Source organism: Salvelinus namaycush, chromosome 19 (assembly GCF_016432855.1).
Source record: "Salvelinus namaycush isolate Seneca chromosome 19, SaNama_1.0, whole genome shotgun sequence".
In the NCBI taxonomy this organism is placed as follows: Eukaryota; Metazoa; Chordata; class Actinopteri; order Salmoniformes; family Salmonidae; genus Salvelinus; species Salvelinus namaycush.
The window spans coordinates 44,540,140-44,550,176 of record NC_052325.1 but is presented as its reverse complement, the minus strand read 5'-3'; the positions used below and the strand labels follow the sequence as shown (position 1 = coordinate 44,550,176).

At 41.7% G+C, this 10,037-nt stretch overlaps 1 long non-coding RNA gene across 1 annotated transcript; it reads left to right on the top strand.

The window, feature by feature from the left end:
- Positions 1 to 1,946: 1,946 nt before the first annotated feature.
- Positions 1,947 to 5,251, top strand: LOC120063884. The gene is made up of 4 exons (XR_005478554.1): positions 1,947 to 2,054; positions 4,632 to 4,756; positions 4,868 to 4,943; positions 5,060 to 5,251. It is a non-coding gene; the product is annotated as an uncharacterized LOC120063884 (long non-coding RNA).
- The last annotated feature ends 4,786 nt before the right edge of the window (positions 5,252 to 10,037 follow it).

Here is a 10,037-nt window from a genome sequence, read left to right as displayed (position 1 = left end):
TATTGGGAGGTTGTTATTTGCAGATGATGGGGCCTTATGGAAGTGGGGAAGACATATGCCATACATAGTCAGGAAGGTACAGAAAGCAATTGATGAGGTAGAGCGGTAGGCATTCATGTGGGGATCCAGGTTCTCTGTAGAGAACTCAGACAGTGTTCTTTACCAGAAGGAAGGTGGGAGATGAGGTATGCTTGAGGTTATATGGGAGACACTTGGAGAGCATGGGGGCCTTCAGGTTCCTTGGGGTATACTTTGACACTAGACTGATCTGGGCAGAACACATTGAGAGAGTGGTGGGAAAGTGTAAGAAGGTGCTAAATGTGATGCGCTGTCTGACGGGGATGGAGTGGGGGGCTGGGCGTTCCTCATTGAGGACCATGTATGTTGCATTGATCTGATCTGTAATAGACTATGGCAGTATAGCTTATGGTTGGGCAGCCCGGACCTCATTGGAAAGACTAGAAGTCATACAGGGGCAAGGACTCAGAATATGTAGTGGGGCGTTTCAGACTTCCCCAGTTGCTGCGCTACAGGTGGACAGGGGGGATATGCCATTGCAGATTAGGAGACAGCAGCTGGCAATGAATTATTGGGTTAACCTTAAGGGACATGGGGTGTCCCATCCTGCGAAAGGGATTTTACAGGAATGCTGGCTACATGAGAGAAGACAGAACACAAGCTTTGGGTGGGTGGGTAATACCCAGGCGAAGGAGATGGGACCGTATGGAAGGGAGTTTAGTCCAATGGTAGCTATTCCTGTAAATCCACCATGGCTACTCCTGCCTCCAGTAGTTGATCTAGAAGTGTTGGATAAACTAAAGAAAGATAGGGAGGGTGTTGATCCATCTGGTTTGTTTAAGAGACGTCTGGATACTGTGTATCAGGATTTTGTGGCCATTTACACAGATGGTTCAAAAGATCCAAGGACGGGACGTACTGGGTCAGCATTTGTAGTGCAAGAATGTGGGGTGGCAGTCAGGAAAAGTATTACAGATCATCTGGCTGTATATACGGCGGAGCTGATGGCCATACTGTTGGCCTTCCAGTGGGTAGAGGAAGTCAAGCCAGACAGAGAAGTTGTTTGCTCTAATTCATGTGCAGTGTTGATGAGTCTCCAGTCCTTTAGCTCACATAGCAGACAAGACCTGCTTTATGACGCTCTACAAACCCATGGCAGGATTAGACAGATGGGTATACAGATAAGATTTACTTGGGTCCCAGCCCATGTGGAGGTGGAGGGGAATGAGGCAGTTGATGTAATGGCTAAAGAAGCACTTAGTAGTGGGGATGTTGATGCTGTAGTTTCAATGAGCAAGGCAAAAGGCCTGCTATGGAGAGTGATGGTGCAGAGATGGCAGGGGCAAGGGAATAGAGATATTAAGGGCAGAAATGTATTTCAAGTACAGAGGAAATTTGGTGAGGGTTAGGACGGCAGGAAGGGACAGAAGAGAGGAGGCTATTTTTACAAGATTAAGAGTGGGACACACCCGGTTGAATAAGACCTTAAATGTGATAGGAAAGCATCTAACAGGAAAGTGTGATTATTGACAGGAAACAGAGACCCTGGAGTATGTATTGCTACAGTGTGGGCAGTATCAGAGGGAAAGAGAGAGGCTGAGATCTAGTATGAGGGAGAAGGGGATATACAGTTTAACACAAAGTGAGTACACCCCTCACATTGTTGGAAATATTCGAGTATATCTTTTCATGTGATAACACTGAAGAAATTACACTTTGCTACAATGTAAAGTAGTGAGAGTACAGCTTGTATAACAGTGTAAATTTGCTGTCCCTTCAAAATAACTCAACACACAGCCATTAATGTCTAAACCGCTGGCAACAAAAGTGAGTACACCACTAAATGAAAATGTCCAAATTAAAGTACAGTAGGTGGCGGTAATGCACCATAATATTGGTTGCCAACCACCGATATACTCCACCGAAGAAGAATAGCTTGCTGGTGGCACACGTTTCAAATAAGCAAACAATCATACTAGCAAACATTACTCGGTGTGGCGTCAGTTTGGCATGGCAGTGCTGTGACTGAGTCAGAGGTAGGTTATAGTGATAGAGTTATCAAAGCCAGTATGTAGCATAGTGGTACAAGTAAATGGGGGAATGGGAAAAAGAAAGAGGGAGCGAGAGGTCTATGGAAGCGGAGATATTGAAGACAGCAACGTAGATTCCACTGCCAGCAGAGGCAGTTTGGAGGTAGAGAGTGGCGAGGAGGAAGGGCAAGGTACGCCGAGAGGAGATCAATCAAGTGAGCACAAAGTGACTGAAGTTCATGGAGGAAGGGGCAGGGAGTTGGGGATCTGAATCTGATTAGGTTGATGAATGTGATAAAATAACGGATTGGGGAAGTTGTAAATGCTATAGTGTTAAGAGATGGGAGCTTTTTGGTGTAAGGGCTAGGTGCAGAGGGGAAAAGCCCTCAAAGTAAAGCAAGTAGTAAGGTGTAAGGTGTTGAACAGAGGGGTAATAACACTTAGACTTCAGCTTATACATACTATATACATTTTACAGACACAGTATATTTTACAATAGTTCTCTTTTGTTTGTTTTTAGTCCGATCCTTCAGCTCCACTCAAACCCTCCCATCTATTTTTGAGTTCTATTTGCCATATATTTTTCAGCTGTGATATTTTACAAAAAGTTCTGAACCTTTCTATTCTCATAGATTCTACATATTGTAAATAAAAAATGTACTTTTTTGCTAAGAGTTATTATATCATTGATTGACTATGACTTTTTAAATCACCAACCAGTGCTATTTACAGATGGGGACATAACGTGGCAGGGGGTCTGGGGGCCCTAACATTTCTTTGGGCATCTAAAACTCATTTCTACACAATCTAATATGACCCTTGGCCCTTCTAGCCTTCTCTATTTAGAACAACAAAAAGTAAGCAAAAATGCCCACAGTCATCAAGCTAGGTAAGCGATTATAAAATATTTTTAGGTGATTGAGAAGACTGAACTAGATCCATGATAATTAAATAATCAATATTGTGTTGCACCTTTAACAAATAGCCTAACAAATGAACAACTTTTACAAATAAAGTACAAAGACAATTTTTTATTTACTTTAAGGCATCCTCTATATCAAATATCAGCCAGACCGCCCACCCAACCTGAGCCGCCTACACGCCCGACCCCCACCAGCCTATTCAATAACTCAACACTCTCCCCAAGACAACTTCCTTCCCATCTTTGGAAAATAAAAGTTGAATGAAAACACACATACAGCAGTTCCTCCTTTAAAAGTTGTGTCGTATTGCAGCACAGCTTGTGGGCTGCCGCAGAATTCTATGGCACGTTATTTAAGTGTCAGCCACTGTTGCCATTAATGCTAGTTAGTGCTAGTTTGACCACCAGAGGGCATCTTTGAGAAGCATTTGACTGTTTTTAATATTGGCTGTACTAGAGAATTTAAAACCTTTTTTTGTAAAAACATAGTGTATGGGATAGATTTAGAAATGTAGTTTAATAAATTTTATTAATATTATGGTGTTTCTATTCCAAGAAAAACAAAAATGCATTTTACAGTAGCCTATGTGTAGTAGCCCTCAGGGTTTCCCTTAGGAAAATATGGCGCTGTACAACGTGACCGGTCGGGATAGGCCTAGGCTACTAAGTGACTGCGAGTGATAATACAATAATCCTAACATTTCAAAACCCTAATTTTAGACTAACCAATACCCAAACGAGGATTCAGTGAAAATAAAAATCTCATTGATTTATCAAGACCAGTCCCCATGTTTGTCTCAGAGCAGCGCGAAATGGTGCTGAAATAGTTGACCACATGCGGGTAGGCTATTGCTTCAAATACTATTATAATAATTGGATGACTTTGGGTGTTCCAGTAAGCAACAATTTGTTGCCTTCATTAGTCTACTTTATTCCAATATTTCTGTCATTCAGTGATATTTATTCCCATAGTAATTCGTTATGGATCCATCCAGAGGTGGTTAGAAAACAGTGCATTTGGTGGGCTATGCAAAAGAGATGGAGTAGTAACATGCCTCGCAAACATCCATTAATACGTTTAAAGTCCCTAAACTCGGTAAGAGTCTATTGTCCTGCTGATAGCCCATCAAGTGTGGATGGCTTCTTTTGTATTCTTAATAGATTCTTAATAGAACACAGAGAAGAGAAAGGACCCTTGAATAATTAAACATGTCGGTAAAATACTGTTAGATTTAGGGATTATGGTCACGAACAGTGCTATTCGCAAACACTATCAGGTGCCTGTGTTACACCGAACGCAAAAGCCCAGGAAAATGAACAGGTACAGTAGCCTGCAAAACTGTAAAGTAGGCCTAATAATGCTAAAAATAGTGCTTAAATAAATCTACTGCTGGTCATTACTGTATGCTGCACATTTTTACATTGTATTCCATTTCCAGCGATACTATTCAAGCCAACGACTCACTGATGGTTGAAGATGATGAGCGATCGGCAAAGGCCATCTGTAATCTGCTGGCATCACGGCACAACATCACTCTAATCACAGTCAGAAGACAGTTGAAGAAACTTGAGTGGACTTATGGAAAGGCTATGTAAGACATTTTTTTTTCTCTCCCAGAACATTAACCATGTGTGTTCTCTTGTTTTGTACTGTTCTGTAGTTTCGACCCAATGATTTGTCTGACAACCAAAGCACTTGGTTGGATCAAAGCTGGTGGGACATTCAATGACATCATCAAGAGATATGTCAGAGAAGTATTTTTGGGATCATATCGTTTCTTTCAAGGTAGATTTATAGACATATTTTGTTATGTTTAGGCCTATTTACATGTATATTTCTATTATTTTATCTAATGTTGACTATTAGGCTAATGTCATTCTTTTTCTCCAAATGCAGACAATGACCCAAAACACACTGCCGCCCGGGTTTGCATTGCAAATGAGTGCATGAACTGGGTCAAGACGCCAGCAGAGTAAGTAGACCTACAACACTTTTAACAGCACATTACTCAACACTAGTGAGACTCACAACACCTACAGTAGGCCTACAGTATATCTAAAAATATTTTTTTCATATCTACATCTACAGTTCTCCTGATTTAAACCCGATCGAACTTGTTTGGCATGAGCTGAAAACATGAATCTGTAACTCTGTCAAACCTACAAGCAAAGATGAACTGGTGAAGGGCATCAAGACGTTTTGGCTTGAGAAACTGATGATACAACAATGCAACAAATACATTGATCATCTCAGAAAGGTTTGACCTGTGGAGCAACTAAAATGTAGCTGAAATGTAAAGTAGTTGAAATAAACATCTGCATTTTGAAATAGTATTTTTATCATTATTTTATTAACGAAAGCATAAATGATATGCTTTATCCGACATTTTGCAGTTGCATGAGGTTTGGAGTTAGAGATGTAAAACTTGTAAATTGGGGGGATTTTCTTTTCACACCTAGCCAAGCTATTAGACTATCTTTTGTAAATAAATGGAGGTATGAAGAGTCTATTGCTTGCTAGTAGCCCATCATGGAAACGTTGTTTGCAGAGTTCGCAACCTGCTACACTTGTGAAAAACAAGTGTTTGACAACATGTTTTCAAAATGCCTCCAGCTGTCACTACTGTAAATAAAAACAGCATCTACAGTGGTAGATAAAAAAAAGATAAAAAAAATACAAATGCACATAATTTTCTATGTTATACTAACAAGTGGTTGTAATTGTTTGTAAGCTTGTGTAGTCTAAAATGAATCTATGACCGTATGCTATTCATTTGTTTTTTGTATGGTGTTCTTTGTATGCAATTTTTATATTTGAGAATTAACCAATGATATTAGGCCACATTTGGCCATGATTACAGACATCTGTGTGTCTTTTGACACTATATAAACGAGTCAACCCGCAGTGCTTGTGATTATACCCTGATGAAGACAGCTTGGCTGTCGAAACGTTGGACATTACATTTTTGCATCTGAGCTCCTAGAGTGTGCGGCTCTCCTTTGTTTTCAAGTTTTCTACTCCACTGGCCAGCACCGCACCTAAATAGGTGTGCGTTTCTTTTTCTTCTAGATTATACTAACAAGTGGTTGCCATGGTGAATAATCCAATTCTATTTGGTATGACACGGCTCTTAAAATTCTTATGGCTGGGGGCAGTATTGAGTAGCTTGGATGAATAAGGTGCCCAGAGTAAACTGCCTGCTCCTCAGTCCCAGTTGCTAATATATGCATATTATTAGTACATTTGGATAGAAAACACTCTGAAGTTTCTAAAACTGTTTGAATGATGTCTGTGAGTATAACATAACTCATATGGCAGGCAAAAACCTGAGAAAAAATTCAACCAGGAAGTGGGAAATCTGAGGTTGGTCGATTTTCAACTCAGCCCCTATTGAAGATACAGTGGAATATTGGTCATGTTGCACTTCCTACGGCTTCCAATAGATGTCAACCGTCTTTAGAAACTTGTTTGAGGCTTCTACTGTAAAGGGGGGCTGAATGAGAGGGGATTGAGTCAGAGGTCTGGCAGAGTGCCAGGAGCAGGTCACGCGCATTCAGATGAGAGGTAGCTCATCATTGCCATTGGCTTTTTCTGAAGACAAAGGAATTCTCCGGTTGGAACATTATTGAAGATTTATGTTAAAAACATCCTAAAGATTGATTCTATACATCGTTTGACATGTTTCTATGGACGGTAACGGAACTTTTTGACATTTCGTCTGCAACTAGTGAACGCGTGAGTTTTGATTTGTTTACCAACCGTGCTAACAAAAGTAGCTATTTGGACATAAATGATGGACATTGTCAACCATATCAAACATTTATTGTGGAACTGGGATTCCTGGGAGTGCATTCTGATGAAGATCATCAAAGGTAAGTGAATATTTATAATGTTATTTCTGACTTCAGTTGACTGCACAATATGGCGGATATCTTTTTGTCTTGATTGGGCTCTGAGCGCCGACCTCAGATTATTGCATGGTTTGCTTTTTCCGTAAAGCTTTTTTGAAATCTGACACAGCGGTTGCATTAAGGAGAAGTGGATCTAAAATTCCATGTATAACACTTGTATCTTTGATCAACGTTTATTATGAGTATTTCTGGAAATTGATGTGGCTCTCTGCAAAATCACCAGATGTTTTTGGAACTACTGAACATAACGCGACAATGTATACTGAGATTTTTAGATATAAATATGAATTTTACCGAACAAAACATGTATGTATTGTGTAACATGAAGTCCTATGAGTGTCATCTGATGAAGATCATCAAAGGTTAGTGATACATTTTATCTCTATTTCTGCTTTTTGTGTCTCCTGTCTTTGGGTGGAAAAATGGCTGTGTTTTTCTGTGATTTGGCTCTGACCTAACATAATCGTTTGTGGTGCTTTCGCTGTAAAGCCTTTTTGAAATCAGACACTGTGGTGGGATTAACAACAAGATTACCTTTAAAATGGTATAAGATACTTGTATGTTTGAGGAATTTTAATTATGAGATTTCTGTTTGAATTAGGCGCCCTGCACTTTCACTGGCTGTTAACGGGCGCCCTGCACTTTCACTCACGTTAACGGGATCGCAGCCATAAGAAGAGGCGGCTTCTAAATGAAAACATTTGCAGATCAATAAAATTTCCCTGTAGATCTAATTACATTTAGAGGATTGGAGGATTCTAAATTAATATCTAAGGGGCTTTTATACAATTATAATGCAGGGTTAATAATAAATTAATATATTTTTAGGGGTTGATACATTTTTCGTTAGGGCAAATCTGGTCTGTGATATTGAGTTAGAAATGTAAAACCTTACAGAAAATATATAAGGGGATTTTATACAATTATAATGCAGGGTTAATAATAATCGTTGGATAACAAATCGGCACTCGGAACTCAATAAGACGTGGCTTCTAGCTAATCTGCAGAGCTGGGAAGGTTGTGTCCCCCATACATATAACATTCTATTGGTTGCAAGAATGTTGTATGATAATTTAAATTGAAAAATTCGGAGTTTTAAATCCGGCGTCATTTTGCGTGTCAATTCATGTAACCTTTATTTATTAACTAGGCAAGTCAGTTAAGAACAAATTCTTATTTACAACGATGGCCTACACCGGCCAAACCCAGACGACGCTGGGCCAATTGTGTGCCACCCTATGGGACTCCCAATCATGGCCGGTTGTGGTACAGCCTGTGCCATAGATACAGCCTGTGCCATGGAATCGGTACATCAAAAATCTCTTCCCAACTATTTTGCAATCTATATGGCACAACTGTCAATTTTTTGGTCCTTGAATGAACTGGTATATATTTTTATTCAACACAATTTTCTTTAACCAATTTTGGTCTTTAAAGCAAGGCCTCTTCCATTTTTGCGGTAATACTGCAATTAGTTGGTTGTAATTTTGGGTAGAGCAGACATTTCCATATATTTGTGTTAGCTGTATGTGTGACATAACTCCACCAGTCCTACATATGATATCATTTAAAGATTATACTTTTTTTTCTATAAAAAAATTACGTTTTTTTTAATCAATTAGTGTATTTGAGTTTAACCACAATATTTTATGTATTATTTGTTCTGTCTTTTATGGTGGATTAAACTGAAATTGCAATCAAGTTTCTATGACTTGGGAACTGTCGCCGGACTTGGGAACTGTCGCCGGAAGCTCTGGACTGGAGATCGTCGCTGGAAGCCTGGTGCGTGGGGCCGGCACTGGTGGTACCGGGCTGGTGACACGCACCTCAGGGCGAGTGCGGGGAGGAGGCACAGGACGTACTGGACTGTGGAGGAGCACTGGAGGCCTGATGCGTGGGGCCGGTACAGGTGGCACCGGGCTGGTGACACGCACCTCAGGGCGAGTGCGGGGAGGAGGCACAGGACGTACTGGACTGTGGAGGAGCACTGGAGGCCTGATGCGTGGGGCCGGTACAGGTGGCACCGGGCTGGTGACACGCACCTCAGGGCGAGTGCGGGGAGGAGGCACAGGACGTACTGGACTGTGGAGGCGCACTGGAGGTCTGGAGCGTAGAGCTGGCACAACGAGTCCTGGACAAATGACCACCTTCGCACGGCAAGTGCGGGAAGCTGGCACAGGACGCACTGGGCTGTGAAGGCGCACTGGGGACACAGTGCGTAGAGCCGGCGTAGGATGTACTGGACCCTGGAGGCGTACTGGCGACCAGGCGCGCTGAACCGGCACAACCCGTCCTGGACAGATACCCACTTTAGCACGACAAGTGCGAGGAGCTGGCACAGAACGCACCGGGCTGTGGATGCGCACTGGAGACACAATGCGTATCACCGCAAAACATGGTGCCTTACCGGTCACACGCTCCCCACGGTGAGTACGGGGAGTTGGCTCTGGTTCAAAACCTGGCTCCGCCAACCACCCCGTGTGCCACCCCCCAATTTTTGCGATCCTTTCCGGCCAGGATCTCCTCCCACGTCCAGGATCCCTTACCGTCCAAGATATCCTCCCATGTCCAGGATGTCTGCTCGTCCTGGCCACGCTGCTTGATCCGTTTGTGGTGGGATCTTCTGTCACGATCGTTATGAGTGGACCAAGATGCAGCGTGGTATGTTTCCATCCTCCTTATTAGGAAGAGAAACTCAAAGAAAAAACAATAAAGCGTAAAACGAAACGTGAAGCTCAAATGTAGTGCTCGCAGGCAACTATACCTAGACAAGATCCCACAAAGCACAATGGGGAAATGGCTGCCTAAATATGATCACCAATCAGAGACAACGATAAACAGCTGCCTCTGATTGGGAACCATACCAGGCCAACATAGATAATTAATCACCTAGATAACCCACCCTAGTCACTGTCACGCCCTAACCAACATAGAGAATAAACAGCTCTCTATGGTCAGGGCGTGACAGATATTTTGGAGATTATTTTGTTTTCAAATAACCGAAAGTGAGTGGTTGTAATCTGAATAAAGGGAAAAAGGCCATTCTTGAACATAGGGTGAGACATTCTTACCAATTTGCTAGAGAACCAGTTCGGATTTAAGTATAACTTTTGTATGACTGACACCTTTAGTGAGAGGTCAAATGCTTTAATTTT